Source organism: Rhinichthys klamathensis, unplaced genomic scaffold (genome assembly GCF_029890125.1).
Source record: "Rhinichthys klamathensis goyatoka isolate OS25496 unplaced genomic scaffold, OSU_Roscu_1.1 h1tg000281l_1, whole genome shotgun sequence".
NCBI lineage: Eukaryota > Metazoa > Chordata > Actinopteri > Cypriniformes > Leuciscidae > Rhinichthys > Rhinichthys klamathensis.
This window is the reverse complement of record NW_026606800.1, coordinates 4,111,126-4,136,887: the sequence shown is the minus strand read 5'-3', so window position 1 is coordinate 4,136,887 and position 25,762 is coordinate 4,111,126. Positions and strand designations below refer to the sequence as shown.

General features: G+C 37.3%; 1 protein-coding gene across 1 annotated transcript in view; it reads right to left on the bottom strand.

The window, feature by feature from the left end:
* The window catches only part of pkib (protein kinase (cAMP-dependent, catalytic) inhibitor beta), a 45,050-nt gene extending 23,567 nt beyond the window's left edge, over positions 1–21,483 (bottom strand). The window contains exon 1 of the mRNA XM_056269348.1: positions 21,318–21,483. The gene's annotated coding sequence lies outside the window, so the exon portion shown is untranslated. The remainder of the gene's footprint in view (positions 1–21,317) is intronic.
* Between the last annotated feature and the right edge of the window lie 4,279 nt (positions 21,484–25,762).

The following is a 25,762-nucleotide window of genomic DNA, read 5'->3' as shown; positions in this document are numbered from 1 at the left end:
AGGCGGCCCATTTCATTCCCTTGCCCAAATTACCCTCAGCCAAGGAGACAGCGGTCATTGTCGTTGACCACGTCTTTCGGATTCATGGCCTCCCGACAGACGTGGTTTCTGACAGAGGACCCCAATTTGTATCCAAATTTTGGAGAGAGTTTTGTAAACTTCTGGGGGCGACTGTGAGTCTGTCCTCTGGGTTCCATCCCCAGAGCAATGGTCAAACTGAGCGAGCCAACCAGGATTTGGAACGAACGTTGCGATGTTTAGTGTCCAAGAATCCTTCCTCGTGGAGTCAGCAACTTTCTATGGTGGAGTACGCCCACAATACGTTGCCAGTGTCATCCACGGGCCTATCACCATTTGAGTGTAGTGTAGGTTACCAGCCACCAATTTTTCCTAGTCTGGAATCCGAAGTCGCGGTCCCCTCCGCCCACGCCTTCGTCCAGAGGTGTCATCGCACTTGGACGAGAGCCCGTGAGACTCTACTCCAAGTGGGGGCGCGCACCAAGGCCAAAGCCGATCGCCACCGGCGGAAGCCTCCCGTATACGTCGTCGGTTCTAAAGTGTGGCTTTCTACCAAGGATATTCCTCTCCGTTCCGTTTCGAATAAACTTGCACCTAAATTCATTGGCCCGTTTCCTGTCACCAAAATCATTAGCCCGGTGACAGTCCGCCTGAATCTTTCTCCAGTGTACAGGAGAATCCATCCCGTCTTTCATGTTTCCAAAATTAAGCCCGTCTTTTATGCTCGCATTAATCCGCCAGTCCCGGTTCCCCCCCCCGCCGCGCCTCGTAGATGGGGAATCCACATATTCGGTTAATCTTATTCTGGACTCGAGACGGAGGGGACGCGGATTACAGTACTTGGTGGACTGGGAAGGTTACGGTCCGGAGGAGAGAAGTTGGGTGCCAGCTAGAGACATTCTGGATCACTCCCTTATCGATGATTACAATCGACAGGTAAGGGAGTCTGGGAACGCCAGGAGGCGTTCCTAGGGAAGGGGGTACTGTCACGGTGGGTAAATCCTATGTCTCATTCATGTCTCGTGTTTCTGTTGTTACATGTGTGTGTGTGCTGATTAGAGGGGCGTGGCTGCTCATCAGAGCTCATTCAGTAATCACTCATCACCAGCTGCAGTCTATCATCCCGGTCTATTTAATCTCACCCATTTCTCATCTCCATTGTCAGATCGTTGTTTGTGATGTCCGGTGTTTGATCCCTCTACGTTCCAGTATCCTTCGTTGTTCCTGTCTGTTCCCTGTGGATGTTCTGGATTCGTCTTGTTGATCGTCACCTCACTTCACCTGCACTGTATCCATCTGACCATCGAGTCCCTGCGCCACTTACCTGCCTGTCTGTGGATCGTGTACTGAGTTTTCAACCTTGCCTGTCTGTGGACTGTGTTCTGAGTTTTCCAATAAATATTGTTACTTGCAATTGCTTCCGTAGTTCTTACGTTACAATGAGGGGTTAATAACCCATGAGGCCAAGAGAGAGGATTTATGAATGGCAGTGAAGTGATGCAGTAGTAGTGCACAGATGCATGTATACATCAGAAATTCTTTCATACAACCCATATTCACACTTTATAGAACATACTTCTTTAACGGTCGCGAAGTTCAATTAAAATGTAGCACCTACTCAGACAGTATGCGATTTCGGACGCAATGAGACTCTTATTTTGTATTGTATTTTATTGAAGTATGAGTAGATCATAGCTTTTATAATAAATCTATAGCACTCAATGGCAAATAAGTATTCAACATCTTGCTTTGCCTAATGAAGCACCAACTTAATTGCTCATGAAAAGTGCATTTGAAATAAAGGACAATTATGAATATGAATAATAATTAAAATTAAAAAGAGTAAACACTTACACTGAATATAAGCACAGAAAAAAAAAAACGATTCACACAAACAAAAGTCTCATATTTATTGGACCAAATACTCAGGGCCCCTCAGGGCCTTTGTCCAGGCAAACAATATAAGAGGGGAAAAAATAGAGCTGGATCTGTTCGAATAATCTCCGCTCTGAGGATCAAGGACAAGGGCCTGATCTCATCTTCCACTCGGCTTCCACACAGCCTTGACAGTCTGCAACAAGACGACACAACCTTGTAAAGCATGACTTGACAAGAAGCAAGAGTAGCTCTCAGTGACATTGTCGTGATGACGGCATTTGGGAAATAAATAGCTTGTTCGCACATGGTTATGTAATAAAACCATTGCTTCTGAGAACTGAACAAAACAGAAGCTGAGTCAGAGGAACTGTTTGAGGAGGAGAGACGTCATGCAAGTCTCCTAAACTCATCTGCTAATGGCAAACTAACTGCCAATCCATAAAAGTGAGAACAATGTGGCAGATGACCTACAACCGCGTGGGCTAGTGTGATAAGCCTGCGAGAAAGCAGCTTGTCTGATTCGATGGTTCTGCAGTTGTGCAGAGGTGTTTATTTTATTGCATTTCCCCTCTCTGGGATTTTGTAAGGTCAAGCGATGACAGGACAGCTAGCAATTTATCAAGAGCAATGACCTGAGGCTAACGCTATAACGTAAAGGTGTTGACTTGCTGGGGCCTGGGAGGACTGTCAACATTTGCATGAGGAACACGAATGCATCACTCATAAGTCATAAAGTTGGAACAATCTATGGCAAAATGTAAAGTATTAAAAACAAAAACATGAACAGTGGTTCTTATGTGGTTAAATAGTAAGGCCTAAATTTAAGATATACTATATTTGAATTGCAAATAAAATGCATTTGGATTACGCAATTTTATGAACAAACTAATAAACTTAATGTGATGTATATTTGTCAGACATACATGAAACATGCATGTATGGAACAGGAAAGAGTACAGTTTCTGTTTAGTTTGATTGTATTTAAATCATTAAATCAGATTTTTTTTTTTAAATTGCCTTTATTCAAAAGGCTTAGAATCAGCATAAACCAGTTATTCTGGAAATGTAATATTATTCAGTTAAAATGTATGAACATTTTAAAAATAGGGCTTGTTGTGAAATGAGTTCAAATGGATGATCGGCATCACATCAAGTTTATTAGTTTATGTTTAAACTGTGAAATCCACATGGGTGGAAAGTTTATGCAATTAAAATACATAAATCTTAAATCTGGCCCTCAATATTTATTTGAGTAGGACTTTTTTGGCAATTCAACACTGAACAAATTGTTTCACGGCACAAAAGTAAATAAAAACATTCTTAAAATCAGACCCTGACAATATTTATAATGATCTGTTAATGAAAAACAAACGGAATTTTGATTGTTTTGTGTTCATGCTGTAGTTCACTGCGCAAAAAGCATTATCATACATCTACATTTTATTTTGCCATGTGTAATTTTGTTTGTTTGAGGTAATGTCATCCCATCTATGTTGGAATCTGTTTCTTTGTTTTTTTTTGTTTTTTTTTTGCCTTTATTTTAAATTGTAAACTGGAGACAGTGAGAGAGGGAGAGTGAAATCAGGACATAACCTGACTTGAACCTGCGTCCCATGAGAAAACGCCTCATGTCTTCAACATGTGCACAGTTCACTGTGTCACAGCTCTGACAAAACATGGTAGAGTTTGATTGGACACACAGCCTTTAACAACAACAACAACAAGCATTTTCTCCAGTATAAGCCTATCTATGTGCTATCACAACTATGCATGATTATGCGACCCATTTTTGTTATGAATCACTGCCCTAGATGGTTTAAAGTACTGCAGCTGGACTACATCACTTAAAAAAAGAAAGACTATATTCACATCCAATAATGAGAATTTTACAATGACGCTGAAACATGTTCAAAAGCTTTCAACTGCAAATGAAACTTATCAATATACGTCAAACAGCTGCAATCATCATTTATTCTAATTAATGAATCAGCAAAGCATGAAGCAGGTGTTCCATCTTAACTATTTGCATCTATATTACTGTTCAAAAGTTTCAGGTCGGTAAGAAGTTTTAATGTTTTTGAAAGAAATTTATTTTGCTCAACAAGGCTGCACTTATTTGATAACAAAATACTGTAATATTGTGAAATATTATTACAATTAAAAATAACTGTTTTCTGTTTAAATACATTTTTAAAATGTAATGTATTCCTGTGAGGGAAAAGCTGAATTTTCAGCATCATTACTCCAGTCTTCAGTCTCAAATGATCCTTCAGAAATAATTCTAATATGCTGATTTGCTGCTCAATAAATATTCCTGATCATTATCAATGTTGAAAACAGATGTGCTGCTTAATATTTTTGTGGAAACTGTGATTCAGTTTTGATGAATAAGAAACACATTTTTATGAAGTACAATATGTTTGTAACATTATGTTTTTACTGTCACTTTTGGATGTTTCAATTGACAGGCCCAGGCTAAAATAAGAGTGGACCCCAATATACAAAAATGTTTTGTCCTCACTTATCACAGGGCCCAGGACGAGGTTTGTGGTTGTCCTACTCCTGATGACAACCTGAGCATAACCATTACTCATGGAACCTAGAACAGCTAATAGGACATTGATTAGGTAATCAGGGTCAAACCCAGATAAATCCAAGCAACCTCGAAACCACTGAGTCTGATCCTTAAAAAAGCTGCCTGACCTCTGAACAAACTTATTGCGGGACTGTTATGCCTGTGCGTTTCCATCCTCAGGAGGCTTACATGGACACAGATAAGTGGATGAGCAGTGAATAGTAAGTCTGCAACACCACTGTCACTACACCTCACTATCCTATTTCAACCCTGATGATAAATGCCACATATCACGCACTGCTGGTCTTCACTAGAGCTGATGGTTATGATGGTATATGCGTGTTTCATGCCTGTATGACACAGATTGTTGATCTTTTCAGTACGATGAACGTGAATGGGTGTCAAATTCCAAAATTTACAACAAGGTCACCATTAAAGTCGGCATGAAAAGGAAATAGCAATATTCTTTTCTTCTCTATTGTGATGTATTTTCTGAGTGAAACGGCTTTTAAAAAAAAGAAGAAAATAGGTGGGACTTGATTTTGTCCATCAGGAAATGATTGGATGGTTGTGGTTTGCTATTTCTGTGATGTCATGTGAGTGACAGGTTGTCCCGCCCACGCGCCAGTAAACATGTTATCAGAGAAGAGATGTTGCTTCAAGAGGGAGGGGAAGCTATTTTGATCAAAGATTACGAGGGCACATGACATTTTAAAAAATAAAGATGTGCACAATAAATATTAAATCAATTATGATAAATACTGAAATCTTCCATTAAAAACAAAAACAAGAATTGTCGATTTTGATTCATGGTTACTTAAAGGTACAATATGTAAGAATTTTGTAATAAAATATCCAAAAATCACTTGCACAGTGTGATATATTTCCTGCAGTTGTGTACTTACAATATCCCAAAAGTGGCCGTCCCGGAAAAAAATGTCGCCTGTCAATGACCAAGGGGGTAATCCATCGACCGGAAGTTGAAGCCGGCCGGGTGCCGCCATCTTGTAGCAGAACTTCACTTGCGTTAGCATTTCCATTGACTCCCATTCATTTTGGCGTCACTTTGACAGCGAATAACTTTACATCTGAGGCGTTTAAAGACTCCATTTGTCCATTATTTATTTCTAAAGAAACACGACAATGTATATAAAGGGCTCCATTACCTTCTATGTTACATTATGGCCCCGTAGAAACAGTTTTTGTAAAAATAGGCTAACAATTGCGTCATAACCACTCGACTCTCTGTCGCGCTGTACAGAAATGACCGTACAGACAGGAGGAGAAGCTCGCAGGCAATCGGGGGGACGCCCCGTCAAGGGAGAAGCCCATAGATACTGAGTCCATAAAAGCAACGGAATACTTACTCCTGCTCACTCACGCCAAAGAACTCTTTGCTCAAGTTCCCCGTCTCTGCAAGATTAACGTTGGCAATTTTCACGCACAGCTACTAGAAGATTTATGTCTGTCAGACAGGTTGCTCACGTCATCAAGCTTAGTTTGAGTCGGTTTGAGTGTCAGGAACGGAAGTGCTCAAAAATCGCTAAAAATGGGCTTCAACTGTCTCAACTGAGTTCCAATGAGATGGCTCTGTCCACTTCTTATACTGTCTATGTTATCCACGCTATCCTCGGTTTCCGTTCATACTGCCATAGCCATGACGTAACCATGGCGACAGACTTGGACAACTGCGTAGTGCGTAACGTTTAGCGGCAAGCAGACTTTGGGACAAACAAGGAGAACTAAAATGAGGATCAATATCAGCGTGGCCTTTTTGAGATGCCGAGAGCTCCACGTCCGCGACTAACTTGGACTTGACAGAGCTTCACGAGTCACGACTTGACAGCTTTATTATTAGACAGGTGACCAAATGTATATAAAACAAATCAATGTTACATAACGTTAGCTCAACATGATGAAATGTTAGAATATGGTCAGTAGGGATGGGACGATTACCGGTTTCACAATAAACCACGCTAAAATGTACTGACGGTTAGTATTATCGTTTAAAATTTAATTATCATTAAAACCGTGTTTGATTATCGCGATTTTAATAACTCACTGTAAATCCTGTCCAGCCAGCAACAGTCTGACGCAGGCGCAGCGCGCAATAATTTTTTTTTTTATTCGAGAAGGAATGGCGAAAGGGAGTGACCGTGATCGGGTGATTTTCCAGCCTTTTAAGAGGACGAAATCTGAGGTGTGGTCATATTTTGGCTTTTACAAAAGTCCTGAGGGAAACTTGATCGAGGATGGTCACCCTGTCTGCCGAACAAAAAGTCGCTGCAATAGAAACACTTCAAATCTGCCGAGTCGTCTTGTGTGAACATCACCCACTGTTGAATAGCGAACGCAAGGCAAGTTAACTTTGACCTCAATACCAAAACTACGTCTGGGAAATAATTGGGCACAAAATGTTGTTTTGAGTTGAAATATTTTATCTCACTTGAAATAGACGTGAAGCTTCCGCTAAGAAAAGTTCGCAGCAAGTGGCTTTGAGCCAAAGACGAACGAACAACTTCAAGCAAGACTATTATTAAGAGTGACATTTTAAGGGATAGTAATGTATAGATTCATTGTACACTTATTACACCGATTTCCCCCCCCCCCCCCCCCCCCCCACATAATTATGGGGACATATTGAATTGAGATGAATGTGTTAAATCTTAACGTTACCTGTTTATAAATCCATTTTGTACAGCGTACAAAACAATCGTCCAGACAATATGATCACAACAATATTATCAAACTCTCTAAACAATAAATCAACTCTGATTTCATTTTTAATACAATCAAAAACGGGAGACGCAAGACGGCAAGTTGTATTTGAATGAAACAAGAGCGCGCGTCCGTTGTGATACATGGATGTGCGCGCTGTGTAATAATGCGTTGCTATTGACGACGGTCATTATAAAGAAGGAAATGGCACAGACTAAAATCTTGCTTAAAAATCTGCATAGAGCTGCTAATTTATTTGTTGTTTGTTGATTTTCAAATATAAAACTTGTTGAAATGTTTTAAGTGTGAGCATCAGTTCTTTTTGAACACTTTCATCTCATTTTAACAAAACCGTGATAATATTGATAATCACGATAATTTTGGACACTATAATCGTGATGTGAAATTTTTATACCGTCCCATCCCTAATGGTCAGTATGTTATTCTAATGTTGATCTAGCTTTCTGCTAGTTTCGTATAGCAAACGAACTAACACGTAGTATAACATTATAACTTTCAACCAGAGATGGGGACTCGAGTTTGAGACTCGGACTCGAGTGCGACTTAAGTCGCACACACAGTGACTTCAGACTCGACTTGAGACTCGTCCTCGAAAGACTTCAGACTCGACTCGGACTCGAGCTGCGGGACTCGTGAACAATGTTTATTTTTAGGAAACGTCTGATGAGCTCTCTGTTATTCCCTTCCCTCCGACCCGTTACCTAAACCTGCCTACATAACACGTAGCCTACTACGTGCGCGTGGCCACACATGAGAGGACAACAAACAAACATGTCGACTGCACCGGCCGCTGCTGTGCCATTCATCGTAAGCTTTGGGTTTAAAAACTTCAAACAAGACGGGCCAAATAAAAGAAGCGCTCAATGCAAAATATGCGGTATCTGCGCGCGTGCACCTCATGGTGTTCCATGAGGGAGAGAGAGCGCGAGAGGTATGGGTGAACGAGAGAGAGAGAGAGAGGGACGAGCGAGAGGTAGTGCGGCGCGAATGCGCTATGGCGCTCTGCATTGCAATCAAATACGATTTTAAATAGGCTTAGTAAAAATAAAATAAAAAATCGAAAATCAATGTGTGGCGGTCAGCCAGTGTTGATATTGTGGCGGGCCGCCACAAATATATGAACGTATGAGGAACCATGTATTTCGCATCATTTGGTTCCAATAGTGTTTTGCATTTAGCTACACTGTCAATGTCAATGTCAATTTTAGTGCTGTGAGGTAGGCTATAACATTTTCTATATTTGGTCTTATGGCTCCAGCTCCACAGAGCCAGCACAATAGGAGCCAAGGCCTTTAATTATAATTCAGCAACAGACATGAGAGTCCTTTTTCTTCAGAACCTCAATTTTTACAGATGCAGATATTAACTTAAAAGTAAAGCATTCTTGGTGTTTTTGTCATGTTGAAATAGCCTGTTTACACTGATTATATACCTAAATCAAAGCTGATACTGTATGCTAATAGATAAAGGAGTCATAATAACACACATGCTTTGAATTCCTTATATATAGCTATGAAGTGTTCTAAGCAGCCTGGATGGGTCGCTGTTCGTGATGCAACACTTATTATAACCACAAGAGACTTGAGACTTGACTTGGACTCTAGTTCAGAGACTTGAGACTTGACTTGGACTCTAGCTCAAAGACTTGAGACTTGACTTGGACTCTAGCTCAGAGACTTGAGACTTGACTTGGACTCTAGTTCAGAGACTCGTGAGCATCTCTGCTTTCAACACACATTTAAATGCTGTTTAGTGTGATAGTGTAACGTTAGACCAAGTGAAGCAGCGCTGCGTTACCTCACAAGTTTAATTCGTCTACGGGTAGTTCGGTAGAATTAAATGTCCTTATACCTTTATATACGTGGGACTCGCGTGTGATATCTGTCTCTTTAGCAATCGCGACCTGCTTCATACCACTGTAATGTTAAAAAACATGAATGTTTGAACTCATCCATAAACATTATTAGATCCATCAGCTTGACAGCAAGTCCCATCATTCAGCTCATCACTGCGCCATCAACCTACGCCTTTGTTATTGTTGGAAACTGCGCCCTCTTGTGGCGAAAAAATCTTACATATTGTGCCTTTACTTAAAACCAGCTCAAAGTTAATCCATATGAATTGAGTGCATAAGTTTTCTATAACTATATGATAACTATAAAAGGAACATACTGAAATGTCATATGTGTGTAAGGCCCGGCTAAATCAACCCAATGGCGGCATTTGATCAGTTATATGAACGTTACTGTCTTTCCGCGTGACAAAGTAATTTGATTAAATGAAATACATTTTCTCTTCTGTACTTTCTCGTCATTTCATCTGACTCCATAAATGAAAAAGGTTTTTAATGATATCTGTGCATCATTAAATGTGAGCGAATGTTTGATTATTATTTTTTAACTCTTTAATTCGGTTTTACCTGCTCAGATTAGGAAGCTATATCACTTAGAGCTCCTTGCGTCTTCCGCCGGTCTCACGACACAATCAGTCTTGTTCATCAAACAGAGGTAATTGGCTAATATCTTAGACGGTCGGATTCACCCTTACATTGATAGCCCCCTTGGAATTACATACACTTGAACTTAATTTAATCGTTTTACTTCAGTAGAGGTTTTGGCCACTATTACAGATGAGTCAGTCGATCAACTTTACTTCTCTTATAATAGCTTTTAGATTGCCCAAGCCTGTGATTTCTCACGTACACTTATCTAAAGTAACATTAAATTAAAAACAGAGGTAATTAGACACACCCAGATTTAGGTTGATCAAAACAGCCTTTCGCTGCCCTAAACGGAACTAACTTATCTCTGCAAACCAAGTACACTTGAATTGATGTCAAAACTTGTGGGAATATACGAATCCGATAATCTACTTGGGAAAACAATCTTAGAATCAGTCAGAATAAAATCAAATGTTTACAATTTATTGACCCGGTAATGAAGCAATAATTCAAAATCCAATTCATAAGAATAAAATCATAAAAGAAATATTTACCTGGCAATGAAATACTACACACAGCGATCGTGTGGGAATTCTAGTTACAGACTCCCTGAACCTTTTTGCCCCTTTTCCTTATAAACCCAGATAATTCAATATTCTTACCAAATGGTGGTGTCTGTCGTGATAACTAGATTTTGGTCCCCTATTGAGGGGCTTACAACTGTGAGATCAGAATTTGTTTTACATACAGGAGAGGATCTGGGGGAGGGAACACCATTGAGGGACACATCACTTTTCTCATATTTTATAACTTCTTTTAGCTTTTCATTATGGTTGGGAGAATGAGACGATTTTACCAGGCGCACTGAGACATTTTAAACGTTACCACACATGTACAGTTACTTTTTTTGTACGCACTTAACATTTCATGGGTTTTCAGTGAGTTTTAGTTGAGGAGGAGAAGGGGGGAGAAGGGGTGTCAAAGTGAGGTGTGACTGTGTGACAGCACTGTGTGCTGCGTCTCGGATGTTGCTGTTACATAATTATGCAGGGGAGGGTTCAAATGTTAATTCTCAGGAGCCGTTTGCTCTCTCGAAGGGTTGCCCAGACTTTCTGGCACACGCCTTACATGTGCATATTGAATAATGGCATTTCGAAATGTGTCACAGTCACACCAGGTTTGACCAATGATGCTTATATTTCTTGTAACTCATCATGACATGCATATTTGCATATTTAAATCACCAAAAAAATATTTTATTGCTATGGTGAATTTTACAATTTAAAATGTGGTTTGTTCCTCACACAAAGCTATTCACAAGACTTGGGATATAGAGCATGAGTTCTTTTGCACTTCTTTTAAGTTGATTTATTCATTTTTGGAGCTTGATAGTCCCTTGACATATCTCCTTATGAGTCACAGCTCATCAATTTTATATTTAGTTTCAGTGCTTTGAATCTTTTGTTTTTGAAATTGTATATTTTGGTTTGCATGAAGTCCAAATAAAATGAGAAAATAATCAAATGATATCCTTTAATTTGTGAGGTTATTATTTCGATAGATTATCAAAAAATATTTAATATCAAAAACATTTTTTTTAAAGAAACTGATACTTTTAAAAGAATGCAGTAAATTGATCAAAAGTGTCAATAAAGACTTTTTCATTGTTGCAAAAAAAGTAATTGAAATAAATGCTGCTCTTGTGAACTTTCTATTTATCAAAGAATCCTGAAAACAAAATGTCTCACGGTTTCCACAAAACTATTTAGCAGCACAACGTTTTTCAACATTAATAATAATAAGAAATATGTATTGAGCAGCAAATCAGCATATTAGAATGATTTCTGAAGGATAATGTGACACCGAAGAATGATGCTGAAAATTCAGTTTTGCCATTGCAGGAATAAATTACATTTTATATTTCACAACTGTTTTTTTTAATCAGAAGCATTTAAAAAATCTTAGTGACCCTCACTTTTAAATGGTAGTGTAAATACCATGTTTTTTGAGTTTCAGCTAAAATAAGTATATCTTCGGAAATATTACAATATACAATATTCCATTACAAAAGCTTTTACCATACCACTCACTCTTAATATTGTCCTTAATGTATGATCATGCCATGTGACTGCAACATAAATTATCTATGGGACTAGCTCTTTGATTTTTGAGGGGGTGTAGGTCAAGACCTCATACTTTGTGGTGGGTGCACATAATAAATCCAGCTGAACATACTGTACCTTCACTTGTCATTCCCATAACTGTCACACAGCTGTGAAAATATATCAACACTGTGTGTGCATATAACAGACATATCCATCTTTGAAACGACAATGTTGTCAAAATATTGTCTCTCAGGATCTTCAAAATAAATATGAAAGCACAAAAACTATTTTTTATATTTGAGTTGTTCTTGGTCCAGGCATCTTTTGATTGATTCTGAGTGCACAAAGCGAGTGCCACAATCACACTGTTTTGACACTGCTCTATTGTGCAGTTTCAGTACCAGATATGATAAAGCTTTTGACAGCTATTCCCTGAGCAGAATCTGAGCCATTAAAGATAGTCTTTCCCAGGTCAAAAAATAAAACAATAAAAAAAACCTGACCAGCTCTCTACTGCCTATAAAAGCAGTTACCTTCGCATGTTGCTATAATTAGATGTTGATAAGTATGACGTGGTAAACTAATAAGCATAGAAATATATAGAATACACAAATATTTTTAATAATATTGAACTCTTAATTATCAATAGAATCACATAAAATATATAATAATCAACAAATGCTGATTATAAACAACTGAAAATGTACATCTGTATTGACATACCAGTGGATTAGCAGTTTCACACTGTGAAATAACTCATTTTTGGAGCTGCTGGTTGTCATGACTAATAAAAATAAAAATAGATTTTACACTGAATATCTGAATATTTATAAAAGCCTGAGGTTCAAAACACCAATTAAGTCATCATATACAACAGCAGGACAATTTTTAAGGCCACATGTTTTTTTTAATTAAGATTTCTAAGCAAATCTGACATGGTTGCTTACTTAATTAAGGTAATCTGGACAACTCCCTAATGCCATGTAACCCAATATTTGGCTGTGGGGAAGCTATAGTTAAATGAACAATTCATCTTTTTCCACTATTATATTTATATGGTATTCCAAGGTATTTCAAAGAATACCATGGTAGTATAACCATGGCACATGTCCAAAAAACATGGTAATAACATGGTGATCCTTGTTGCAGTACAAATCGTTCACAAGCAGCAGACACAGTGACCTGCAGACGCCTAAATATTTGGTGCTGTCTTTGTTCTCTGTGTTCTAAACAGTTCATGAGTGATAATCCGCTCTAAACGATTCAGCGCGCATTCGTGAGCTGTTCAAATGATTCCGGCTGAATAAGTGATAGCTATAAATGAAAAGTTGCATGACTGAAAAAAATAGTAACCCTACTACCTCAGCTTCACCAGTGAAATATATGGACATATATAATTATTTTCATCCATATGCTGAGCATGAGCAAGCTATTGCTAAATAACTTTGACGAATTTCAATAATGTTCTTACATCTGTTTAATTATGGTCTTCAGTACTTTTTACACATTATTTCAAGCGCTTTAAAGGGGACATTTCATGGAGAGAAGAAGAAAATTTCTAGACACGCTACTGCCCAACAATTATGAAAACAGCTGAACACTAGTCTGGGAGCCAGCTAAACTAGCTAAACTAGCTAATAAGACTGGTTTAAGTTTGCATTTTCAGCTGAGTTACTCATAGCAAACATTTCTACAGAAGGAATTAACGGCCCACTGAAGTGCTTTGAAACGAGCAGCATTATTCAGTGTGTTGACGCAATTTCCACTGAAACAGGAAGACAGGGCGGGACATAACGAACAGCTCCTCCCCTTTTTTAAATAGCCAATAGCGTTTTGTTTATATCACAGCTCGGCCAGAGCCAAAGCCGCATTTGACAGCCACAGTCTAATAGATTCCCCTTTTAGATTTATTATGAAACTGTTACTAAAGCAAAAGAGTAAAGATAGTCATGCTGAGGATTTGTAATTTATGTGTGTAATTTATGTTGGTGCATGGCACCGGTGTTATCCCTTCTACTCGTCAGTGCTGTTTCTAGCGCCGAGTCTGTCTAACCGTTTCTCCTCCTAATCTCCTCCATATCGCTTTAAAATATAGCATTCTGTGTAGAATTCAAATGGTCCGATTAGTTTTGTGGTCGATCGTGTCTCTGGACCGGACCAGACCAGTCTGAATCGTTCCTTATCCCCTACTGTAGTGCATTATGTGCGATCTCAGCCGCAGCTTCAGTGTCTATTTATAGTGTAGGGGGCGGGACGCTTTAGATTCTAGAGAGCATTTGATTGGACATAAAATCTGATGAGAACCTGAAGTGCAGAGTGATGTCATCAAAATCGTTAATCCATATTGGCGGAAGTGAGAGACTGGAAATTTTGAATGCTTATAAGTTATATCTTCCAAATGTGAATTTTGTCATTGTTTTGGAGCACACTACATTATAGATAACCTTAAGACTAACAACTTCATACTAAAAGCCAAAAAACCTAAAATTTTAATTTCATGGGGACTTTAAGGAGGATTTAATGCCATTAATGCTTGGAGGAACAGCCATCACACTACAACTATCAAAGAGCTCCAGCTGTGTCCGATGAAATTGCTCCAAGCATTCCCTTCTCACATATTTTCATCTGCCGGTCTTTATTCCACCTCAGACCTTTGAAAATATTGTTTTGACTGCAGCATCCCTTAGCCTCAAATGCATCCAAATATTCCTACAATGTAGTTGATTTAATTTTCAAGGCCTAAATAAAGTCTGATTAAATCAATTCAACTGGTCACTCGTTCGAATAATCCAACACCTTCCGACACATCTGTGCATGGTGAACAAAGCCAATTAGCGCTGCATTACAGCGACGTCTCCAGCCATACCCATATCTATCAAAGCTGTTTACTGCATCACATCACATGTATGGCCAAAAATAACACAAGCCAAGTCACATCCAATCATCTACAGAGGATCAGATACATACTTAGCAGCAGCAAATTGAAGATGAACTGTAGGTTAGCTGGACAACAAAGGTTTTTTTAATCTTTGCCTATTAATAGCAGATGCCAGCCGCTTGAGGGCAAAGCCCATACGTGTGGGATATAGAAGAACAAAGCACAGATTACATGTGATTCATCTTCTCACGTTTCAAATGCAGACCTTGGTTCCCTGCACAGTGCATCCCCAGGGAATGATTTTCCCATTGGCTATCTGCCTCCCCAAACAAAGATCGTGCTCAATGACGCAACATCAATGTGCTCCGGACGCTGCTGGAATACCAAAGAAAGGCAAAGTGGCATCAATCAGATTTGACATTATCCAAATCTATATTTGGACTATCATGATTCAACTATCCTTCCATATTATTTCTAGGCTTTTACAAGCCACTTGCAACACAATCATTTCATCTGTAATATTGTAACAATCAAATATATCAGAAATGGCAATGATTTTTGCACCTGTATTTCAAGGATTGATTGCAATGTTGATTGGTGTGATTAGTGGTACTTGCCAAGCCAAGCATCACTATTAGTATTGCTTATACATTTAGAGATTTCATTGTACTATCCGTGCTACAAACATGAATGGTATCTCAAATTGTGCAGATTGTTAAAAAAGACGTGCTATTACTTTGATAATCAATCTAACTTACAATTTTTGACTGCCTGGGTAGATGATAAAGTGGGCCAAAAATCTCATTGGAGGGATCTAGAAACAAGAACATTTTAGAGAAGATTTGCTCTTTTGGTTTAACTGAGACAGTTAGCAAATCCCCTGGCAAAGACCAAACCACCACTCCAAACACCATAGCAACTGCCTAGCAAACAGTAAACAATTTATTGGCAAACACAACCGAGACTTCAAGCATCATTCACATTTTCTTCATAAAAAGCTTAGAATCTAGTTGTAGCCTACAAAACAGTGCAGTAGCCTATTATAAAGCACTATAACAGTCTCACAGGGATATTCCACTGTGATTTTTTTTTTTTTTATCCCTTTTTGTAGAACAATTGTCATGCATCTTATTTCATGCATTGCTTCTTTTAAATGGCTTCAACCAACCATTCTGCTGACTGTAATGATTTCTATATGCAGTAACAAACAACAAGACAGGCAGGGCAATAAAGTAAATGGACTTTCTTTCACAGAACATTTAAGTGAATCTGCATGGGAGAGATTTCACAAAAAGCAGCCTACAACTAAATTAAATCAATCAGGTTAATTTATCTAAAGCATTATTTTGCAAATCAATATATGGTACACTTAAATGCTTCTAATCATTAAATGTCCACGTTAGCTTTAAAAAAAACAATTCATCAGCCTGAGAGTCAGTTGGCTCTTCGCTATTGCTTGGCACAGATTTTGACGCTGCTTCCCCTATACAGTATAAAAACACTGTTAAAAGATTTATGATATGCTGTATAGAAAAGAGAGGGAGCAAAACTAGGACTGGTCAATAGAAATGCAGCCATAAGGAACATGCACCCATAGAAACTTGACCTTCAATCAAAAGCCCTAAAATTGTTCCATTGGAGGGGACATATTATCAGATAACCTTATAACCAAATATGCAAATTTGCTCATTTTTGCTTTGTTATTATAGATGGACAATTATGAGTATGCAATGATGGCTGCTAAATCCTAAACTTTAAGAGTCTGTAGTTCACAGTTCAAAGTGACAGCAACTTGCGCAACAAAACGACCAGAAATCGTTTATTATTATGGCAGAGAACTGACTGTTGCTGCTTTCCATTGACATTAAAAAATAAAATACAAATTGGCTTGAACAACCTTCCATGAATAACTGGATTCATTGCACAAAAGGTTTTTTATAGTGGAAAAGGCTTCTTTAGATTATTAAAATGTTCTTCATACTAAGAGAACGGTTCACTGAAAGGTTAGTTGGAGAAGCCAACATGGTATGGCATTACTAAGAAAACTCCCTTTTGGAACCTTTATTTTTAAGAGTATAGGTTCTTTTTAGTGAATAAACACAACCAGTTTATTCTGACCCTCAAACTATGTGACTATTATGAGCCGGTTCTTAAAACAAAGTCTGTGTAATTTTTAATTTCTTTTTACAAATATGTATTCCTTAGGCCTATAACTATAGAATCATTAATGGCACGCTCCATTATATTCCTACTTATTTATTAGTAAGAGATGCCAATTTCTAGCGACATGACATGAGCAACGATTTTTGGTGACAATCGCTGTCAGAATGTGAGTGGGGCTTAACACAGGCATCATTGGGTTTATAAAACTCTCACTATGTTGCGTTTAGCCAAACACAAAATGTAAAATTTAAGACAGGTCTTTCAAAACAGCATTGATCGTATTTTACAACATTCACCGTACACCTAGTCTAGGCTTATGACACAAATAGTGTGCCATGCATGAAGACAGTGTGCTTTGATAAATAATTCACATCTAAGGGTTCCAGTGTGCGATCGATAAGAGCTCCGTGTGAATGTGACCCCTTATTCTCCCGTCACAGACAATTTATCCAGCGCAAACACAGGCACAGGGTTTCTTTGACAGAAAGGGAGAGTTGTAAAGCTTCACAACATGCAACAATCTGTTTTATTTACTTGACATATGGTATGTACAGCTCAGAGAAGACAATAAAATAAGCTGTTGTCTTGGTGCAAGACATTTTGACAGTTAGCAGGGGAAGATCAGACTCAAAGCCAGGATTGGTCCCTAGATTGTTGTGGTGTATTTTTAGGTCTGATGAAATGATGCGCTCAAATCCGGCGATTTAAGATAACAAATAACAGATAAGAGTGTGACCCCTGGCACTTTATAACCCTCCGGTGGCAGATTTTTATACAACAAGCCCTGCTATATAGAGCCTAAGATTAGGCCTTATCACTAGAATACTGTGTGGTCTTTAACTCCTTAGGAACACCACATGATATACCCCATATGGTGAGATTAATATAAGCCCACATGTTAGTCACAAAAAGGGGTAATACAAAAAAATAATGTAAATTATTCATTTGGCCGAGAGCAAAACATATGTTTTAGTTTGTGGATAATAATAAAGACTATGTTTTGTATTTTGTAATAATAAAGACAATTGACTATTTTGAATCTCCTTCGTTGTGCGCCTTTACACAGTGACAACCCATTACAAATACATTATAATGTTCTTTTTTATCATAATTTTTATATGAAACCAACATGAACCTTACTTATGAAATAACAACTTAAGAAACATAAGGCTTAAGAAAACTTTCTGTTGCCTGAGGGCAACGCTATGCTGTAGAGGGTTAATGATATGGTCATATAGAGAGATCACAGGTTTTATTTATGAATTTATTTTTCATGTATTATTTTACTTATTTTGGTGCCACCACTTAATTACGCAATTCTTTCAAATAAAATAAAAATAAAATAAATAAAATAAAATAAAATAAAATAAAATAAAATAAAATAAAATAAAATAAAATAAACAGTTTTTGGTTGGTTCATCCTTTTGGCCACTATTTGACCACACACACACACAAAACCTGTTATGATCACAAATTTCTGTGCATTTCACTATTTTAGGATGAACTGTGTAAAAGACCCAAAAGATCCAAAAAGACCCTATCTAATACTGAATACTGAAACAAGACCCTTGTTTCAGTATTACATGTCTATTATACAGTAAATGCCAAGTAACTGTGTGGTATTGTAAGTTGCACTGGGTAAAAAATTCACTGTTAAGTAGATTGTTTGTGTTGCATGGTGCAATGTTTTCAATTGTTTGTTTACAGGAGAATATGTATGTAATGCATGGACCAATTGGTGGAATGAATGGAGCGTTCAGCTCTCTTGGGATCTCGCCAGTCAAACACTTGAACAGAAGCTGTCATGCCTTTCACTAGAGCCTTGATGATACTCTGAAAGGGGCTGAAACAGAATGAATATCAGCTGTTCAAAGAGAAAATAGAGGCTGCGCTTCTTTCAAGGCCAAATTTTGATCTGTTGCATACTGTCAGTTTAAATATCTTTAAATGGCTGCTCTAAAAGACTATGGGTTACAAATAAGCACCTGAAGCTCTCAATGCTTTGTCGTAATAATATGTTAACTTATTTGAATTTGTTTAATAATCCTCCTCAAACTCCAGAGGTAAATGTAAAAGAGAAGAAAAATGTAAAAGTGAAGTGTTTCAAACATTTTTCGCGGGGGCCTGCCATTGGTCAATAAACGACAGACCCACCTTCAAACTCGCACCATTGGTTGAGCTTTTGTTGGCGTGGCTGGAAGGAAACTTCTTGAGGGAATCATATAATTGGCTTAAAATGCTTTCAGTTATATTAGGTTTAATATGCAGACACATCTATAAGATTATTTTAATATATAAATAAAAAACAACAACATTGGAACTGCATTTTACTGCAATTACATCACGGCTCAGTTTCATCACTCTCTTACAGTACTATGATTTACAAGATATTTCCCATTAAAAAATGCTTTAGATATGATCCATAAAACAACATATCACCCGCACAACCCTTTCGTATAATTAAACTATTTCTGGCTTGTGATTTTCTAACTGCAGCATTATGTAAAACCTATAACTTTACATGTTAAAATAGCCTAAAGGAATAAAACAAGAAGTCTGGGCATCAAATCTGCTTTTCTTGTCTAATTGCCGGTCTTCTGACATGTGTGAAAGCAGACGAGCAAGTGTGAACGTGCAGCACCAGCGGTAATGAAGAAAATAAACTGTGCCAAACGATACTGTCTAGTCCCGTGAGCATAATTAACTTCATGAGCAGGCAGACACCGCTGCAAAGTTTCTGTTATCATCAACAAGGCCAATTAAAAATAGATTCTCCATGCAGCACCCAGCAGGAGATACTCTACTGTACCATGGCACGACACACACACACACACACGGCGTGACCGAGACACATTCTGACGCCGAGATTGATTGATGTAGAAGGGCGGCTTCTAGAAGCAATTTATCTAAAGCAATTTATCATGAGATTTGATGTATGATTTTCATAGAAACGTCTATCTGTTTTCAGTATAATTTGGACAAAACTGCCCAGGCAATTAGAAATCATCCACTATTTGGATCCAGAAAACAGAAGATAACCTGTATACTTAAGGCTATTATATTATTAAGTGTGCTGCAATAAAAATGACAGCCTTTGCACCAGATCCTATCAGTAAATCTTGTGAGGGTTACTGAGCTGTTTTGGGGAAAGATATAGGACTTATCAATGAAATTTCATGTGTGATTTAACCCTGCTGGAGGCTCATATTGTCACAGTGCAGCAATATGACAATCTTTTGTTTTCAAAAACACTATAGCACACAATAAAAAGAGACAGCACCCATAGCAACGAACAAAGGGCTCTTATACCAGAATGTAAATGCAAAACTCGTTATAGTGGAAAGGACACGGTGCCCGTTTGAGTAAATGCTTCTAGATGAGAAGATAATGAAACTGCTGTGTCTCCTAGGCAACTTTAACCACCTTTAACTTAGCAACTAAATGATCACAAATGTCACAATATCAGATCTGCGCATTCTCTCCATGCAGGGCTTTTAAAGAGGAAAATTAATTAATCAAATTAAAAATGAAAAACAGAAATGAAAAAGAAATGTTCATGATAGAAAAATAACTAATGGTGGTCTATTTGTGTTTTGAAATAACAACTTTTAGAAGGAAGGTGCTGCCTAGCCCAGACACTAACTTTATATTGGCTTTTTGTTATGCATTAATTTACAACCATGAAGCATTGTAGATTAATCATTTACATTCAAATTAATATATTACAACTGTAATAATCCTGCTGGAAAATCCAGTTTAAGCTGGTTTGAAACATGTTTCTAGCTGGTCATTAGCTGGTTGACCAGCAATCATGTTCTAAAAAACAATTTGACTGACTTAACCTGCATGACCAGCTGACAGCCAGTTTGTTGCTGCATGATCCAATATGATCAGCATAGACCAGCAACTACCTCAGATCAGTTAGAAACCAGCTGGAATAGAATGCAATTTCACTTCTGGTGTACAAGACTACATCCAATCCAAGGTCAGTGTGAATTCACACACATAAACACCGTAAATAAAAAAAGATAATAAAGCCTAGTTCTGTTCTAGCATTACCTCTTATCCTTTCATTATAAAAACCTTTCGTAAACGCATTAATTAAATTGCATTCGTTAAATAAATAGATCATAGAAATAAATAAAAATCTTAAAATAGTCTATTTCTTCATGTGTCAGACGCGTACAGGGTATGTTGCATGGTCACAGTGAATATGAACTGGCAGATTACACTCGAATAGGAACAATAGGTTTTTCCGTACGGACAGCTGGGATTATTTAACTAGCCTACTATCAATACACATTCATAACAAACACGTGGTTCATTAATTTACGTGCTGTCCTGTCGTTTAGGCGGCATGTAAATAAACGGTTAGTTGTAATGCATCAGTGAGCATCTGGATAGACAAGCGCACATAAAGAACTTCAAAGCGCGCAGTGATGCTCTCCACATACAATTCTGGCACATCTCTAACCCTCTCTGTCTGTCTTATGACAGTCCTGCAACAGCGCGTTTACTCACTCCGAATACGAAGCAACTCCTCGAAGCAGAGTTATCCGGGAGAACACTCCGAATCAGTACCAACAGAGGCTATCCGCGAGGGGAACTCCGCATATTGAGACCATCTTCGTCGTGATTCTCCTTCTCTGACACTGAGTCCAGCGCGAGCGAGCACAACTACCCCGCGCGCTGCTGACATCACACGAGAGCGCGCATAGCCAAACACTGCCTGTCAGACAAAGAAAAGTATGTTTATTTGTCTAGTGTATATAAACTGGCAGATTACACTCGAATGATATATAATATAATATAATATAATATAATATAATATAATATAATATAATATAATATAATATAATATAATATAATATAATATAATATAATATAATATAATACAATACAATACAATAATTTTTGGCACACACATTATAGGCTATTTAATATGTGAATGGGAATAATTACATGGATATTTAAAAGCCTATTTTGTATCAATAATACAATATATATATATATATATATATATATATATATATATATATATAGGCTATATATATATATATTTTTTTTTTTTTATAGATATTTTTTTTTAAACAGGAAAAGATTAAAGACAATCGGGCCTGACTCAGTATAAAACTGATTTTCAGCAGGTTCCTGTTCTGCAGAACATAAATACGTCATACACAACAAAACTCGACAAGACAGCAACAAACACAATCAGAGGGAGGCCATGAAGCCATCTCAGTGGTCACAGATATAGCCTTAGATGGCGAGCAAATGTTATTTTAAATATTCTTATTGATGTTATAGTTCTGATAGTGCTGTGGGGTCTCAATCCAGGCTTTAGTGAGCACATGAAAAAAATATCTCTGTCCAAAACAGTTCCTAAAAGCCGGTATAGGCAGAAGTCCATTTGTAACAGATCTCGTAGTGCGCTCGAGCCTTGAGCTGAGTTTTGGAACCAACGCAGTCAATGCTGCTGAAGTGCGTCCATTTAAGATTTGATAATACAAGTTTAATCCATGGCTTATTTTATAGTTCTGAAATGCCAAGGCATTACTCAAAGATGCAATACAGTGGTGAGTCCAGCCTGGAAGCCTGTTGTGGATCTTATAGGCTCTATTATAGGGTCTTGTTACAGGTTCAAGGATCTCATTTGTTGTGAGTGACCAAACAGGTAAACAATATACAGAGTGGACATAATGATGGCATGAAGATATGTTTTAGAAACAGAAAGCAATAAATATGGTCTAATTTTACTATAAACAAATAACTTTTGGTTTAACTTTCTGGTTAAGGTTTGGACATGGTCACGATAAGTAAGATGTGAGTCAAGAGAGACTCACAGATTATACGTAGATACGATTGAAAGCTTTTGATTAGAAAAGGTGATGGGATTGGATATAGATAGCTGTCTCCTAGATTAATAAAAATACATACATTCTGTTTTCTTAATATTAAGTGTTAAATGGTTATCTGGCAGCCAATTATGTAAATGCTGCAGATCTGTGTTAATTTTGCAATTAATTGTGTCAATGTTTGGGCCAGACAAAAAAAAAACAGTGTCATCAGCATATAACAAAGAACTAGAAAAATTAAACACATAAGGAAGATCATTAAGGAAAAGTAAAGGACCTAAAATGTTGCCCTGTGGAATGCAGAATGCAGCATTTTTGAAGGATCGTGTGACACTGAAGACTGGAGTAATGGTTAATGAAGATTCAGATTTGCATCAAATAAATAAATAATATTTTAAAGTAGGCCTATATTCAAATAGAACACCATTATTTTAAATTGAAATAACATTGTACAATATTACAAAACAATATTACATGTTTTTTTGTCTGTATTTTTGAAAAAAATAAATGCAGGCTTGATGAGCATAAGAGACTTCTTTCAAAAACAATAAAAATAGTAATGTTTCGAAACTTATCTCAATGGCAAAAGTGTCCCAATTTACCTGAAGTCACCCTATAATATAATATAATATAATATAACATAATATTTTTATAATATTTTTACCAAACACTAACTCAGTGACCTACCGCCTACCTACCTATCTCTTACTACTTTAAACACATTATGCAATCACAATCATCCCCTTCAACAAACAAAACGGCAACCATCTGAACTGGCTGAGGATAATCACCTCTGTACTATCCTGCTCCACATGGCAGCGACTTCGTCCCATTTGTCAATTCCAAAAATAAAATGAACTCTGGTGGCCCAAAGGCATGTGTTTAATTATGAAGTGATAGAGGATGTCTTAGACCAAAAGAGTATTGATCTAAAAGACTGACAAAAATAGATTATTTTCTGAAAAATTGATGAAGGAGTGATTAACTGCAAAAAAAGTCAACCCAGCTCTCTTGAGAAAAGGCATAGTGGAGGAACTGAGGGAGAAATTGCAGTTACCAATCTAAATTTGACTATTAAAGCAATATGACCACATCACATGTCTTATTGCTTTGCATAATCCTGATTGGTTTGGTTTGTATGGTATGGTAATTTTACCTATTGTCAGACAAACAACAGGATAAACCCCAACAAAAGCTTTTTAAGCCAAAGTTGTTCAAACAAATGACCAGATGCACAGATCAAAACTAGTATTAATTAGAATTTATTTGGAAGAACTAAGTAACTGATGCTGTTCAATTTTTTACTCCCCACACATGTTGGGTCTTGATGGGTCTTGCACATGTTGCCTAGTTATAATATAATATGCCCAGTTGGGACCCACATAGTGGCAAGTGCAATTTAGCATGAAATCCATGTGGTCAATTGGCATGGGGCCATTATGGAATATGTGGCCAATACTAAACAGGGCCCAGTTTTTCAGCCCATTTCATATCCATATGGGCCCCACATACATGTATTGGCTGGGTCAGTTTAAAATAGGCCTATCACTTTTGGGTTCTGATGTGATGGTAACATATACAGTGGCTAGATTAGAATGTCCTTAATCTTCCCTGAGATCCATTAATATAATTAGTGTCATCTACTTGGAAATACAGACACGGAGACATTGAAGGCATGAAAAGGTTGTACTTAATGAATGCTTTAAAAGGGAAAAGATCAGATTCCAGAAGTACACATTTACCACTTGTCACTTTTCCTGGAATGGGGAAATGACTGACCAAGTGTATTACAGAACGGTGGCCCTTTCATAAGACATTATGGGCCAATTACAGCTCTTATCACTTCTGCTTCATCCCACAAATAAGCCGATTGAAGTCATTTTTAAATTGGCTGCATGAAAAAGGAAAATATGTTTAATCCTCACAAATAACTAAAGAGACAAGATTATGTTGAGTTAATGTTGAGAAACATGATCTAGAATTTTACTGCCATTTAAAATGATGTGCTGTTCTAATAATAGTGCATGCAAATCTGATATTCACATCATGACCAATAACATTTCCCTGATCACATTTCTCAGAACACAGATATTCTAGACCTCCATTTTATTTAATCATTTGCCTCAGTGCCAATTACCTGGATTTAGCAACAGATTGACTTCCATGACTGTACAGCTGTTTCCATGAACTGACTCCAGGTTTTCTTGGTTTCTATTTCATTTGTTTTCATGAACTAATGATGTAGATGTTTGATTTCACCATAAGCGTTTGACCAAGCGTACATGGCTGTGTTGCACAATTTCTGATCACCTTGCTTTTACATTATTAAGTTATTAACCTTTGGTGCTCGTGTGTCAGTCAAATTCTTTTAATTTACTATTTAATATTTTTGTATTTTTAGGGGATTTTGTTAGCCTGGGAAAACCCAGACAACTTCCGGCAAATTTTGTTACAACTGAGAATGGTCTGGTTTTAACCAGGCTAGGATTTTGTAGTACTAAATTATATTTATGCAATAGTTATAATCCATTTATTCACTTTTTGAGCATGGTGTAAATGTCTAACTTAAACTGTCATAAATATTGAATGCTTTGGAGCACAGACTTAAGTTTGGTCTCTTTTTAAAGACGGCACTTGGCAGATTATTGCTGATATTGCTAAAAAAAAAGTTATGTTAAGTCATGTTATGTTAAAATGTTACATCTTGTTATTAAAAGTTAAAAATTTAAATTTTTACAATTTTTATATTTTCCAAAACACGTTTTACTATAAAACTGCAAGAAAATCAAAGCTATAAATCTGAACAAGCCATGTTCCAAATTTGAGGTTGATATTTCAAAAAATAAACTTTCAGTAAGAATTTGTTTGTACGCAATACCAAATGTTTCCAATAGATGAAATTCGTCCCCCATTCGTTTCAGGCATTTTTGACTGCGAACAAGAGTCCAAGATCCAAGAGTGACTATTTTTTTCAGGGCCAGTTAACCTTTTTGAATCATGTCTATGATTTTGTGTGTGTGTGTTCACACAGCAAGTGCCAAAACCATTCCGATAAAGTAAAAAATTCAAATTGAATCAAATTCAAAAATGGTATAATGCACCAAGGTATAA